This window comes from Lactuca sativa, chromosome 1, assembly GCF_002870075.4.
Source record: "Lactuca sativa cultivar Salinas chromosome 1, Lsat_Salinas_v11, whole genome shotgun sequence".
NCBI classification, from domain to species: domain Eukaryota; kingdom Viridiplantae; phylum Streptophyta; class Magnoliopsida; order Asterales; family Asteraceae; genus Lactuca; species Lactuca sativa.
Window position 1 is genome coordinate 154,698,334 of NC_056623.2, and position 1,858 is coordinate 154,700,191.

Consider the following 1,858-nt stretch of genomic DNA (forward strand, 5'->3'; position numbering starts at 1 on the left):
ACTAGATTGCTTTGATAAGACTTTATCAAAATCATACACCTTATTTTAGATAACTCACAAGTGTGTCTAAACAATTTCAGAACTATGAAAATGGAATCCGTAATTATAGTCTCGATTGTTTAGACTTTTGCAATTTCTCATAAGTCCATGTTAGTGTGTCGGATAACCATGCACGCTCCACTAACGACTTTGAAAATGCAAAGAATACAATTGATATCATACTTAAAATCTACTTGGTGGAAGTGTTTCGTCACCATCATTTTCATGAATCGGAGAGAAACCTTAGGACCCCTAGATTTTATGGTGTATGTGTTTTTATCCACATGAATTTGTCAAAACCATAATCACAAGACTAGGTTAGTGACAAATCCTAACTCATATGGATTGAACTTGTGCAATCTTAACCTCTTATCACCTGGCAGCACAAGGGTCTGCCATTGCTTCCAAGTAGTTATGCAAACAATTGAGAACATGTAGAGGTCAAATGTTCTAGCCAACTTAACTGGAATGGGCACAGAAATGTCAACACAATAGGTTATAAACCTCAAGTTGTGTGCTAGTGATGAAATACAGGTTTTATTCTTGATTAGTTCTTGAAACTATATCAGGATCTGTTAGACTCCCACAGTCTTCTTGACCTATAAGACTTGCTTGCCAAATATTCAAGGAAATAGTGTGGATTCTAATCAAGACTAACACTTCACACAATTGGCCTTAGTTGGTCTTTGTTTTATCCAAAACATCACAACTTACCAATTTCAAATGTACAAGTGTAGAAAACTTTTACTCTTACATTTAACAAGTGTTATATACCTTCTTTAAGATATGTCACTCAAGTTACAATCTTGGAGTATGACTCTAAGATTTGTTTTGGAACAAAGTATGACTCATCTTCTTAATTTAACCACTTCAATGACTCACGACTCCTCCTCTAAGTTATCAGAATGCACTTAGAGGATGAATTGTGATAAGGTCTCTTAATCATTAAGATGATCATATATACATGATACTAAAGTACTCTCCCATCTTTTCATATTTGAGAAACTTTTATCATTTTGCCTAATTTGATTCTTCTTATTCGCTCTGCCATACATTTGGAACTTTTCCAATGTCTCAGAATTATACTTAAGCTTGTAAGTATAATCATATTTACTAAACCTTAGTAAATCATGAAGAATAGTCTTATCCATCTTTTGCAGTGAACTTTGGCTAGTGCACAAGAATGTGTACTTGATCCCTTAGTCCTTCTCTTGAGTTACATATACATGTGAACAAGGAACTAGTCTTAATTTTCCAAAATGAAACTTCTCATACATCATACTATACAACTTGTATGATTCAATGTTTCGGTCCAATTTAAACTTGGGTGATGAGAATCTTTCCTTATTTGGTAAATTTAGACGCTACCACAAACGAAAGAATCAAATTCATATTTCCAATATTGCTAGAAACATACAAACATCAAGTTTTCATAAATGCCTTTGCAAGGAGATATAAAGTAAAACTTTTATTTATTTATTAAAATGCGGAAAACATTTTTCCTTACAATGCAACTTAAAATGGAAACGATGTTATTACATGTTTCCTAGCAATTTATCATAACTCCTAAAAGTAGCTCAAGAATCCGATCTTCAACCAAGCGATTGAAATCCATTTTCACGATCAGATTCATCATACTCTTTTCTTTAAGTTTCCTTCTGTTTGCTTGATCCTACTAAATATGAAAATGCAACCGAGTCACATTTTCTATTAAGAATCATCAACTGGGAACTTAACAGAGTTAGATAGCAGACTTACCTGAAACAGAGTCAAACTTTTTGATTCTTCTTTCTTTCAGGTAGCTTGGGCAGCTTCGCTT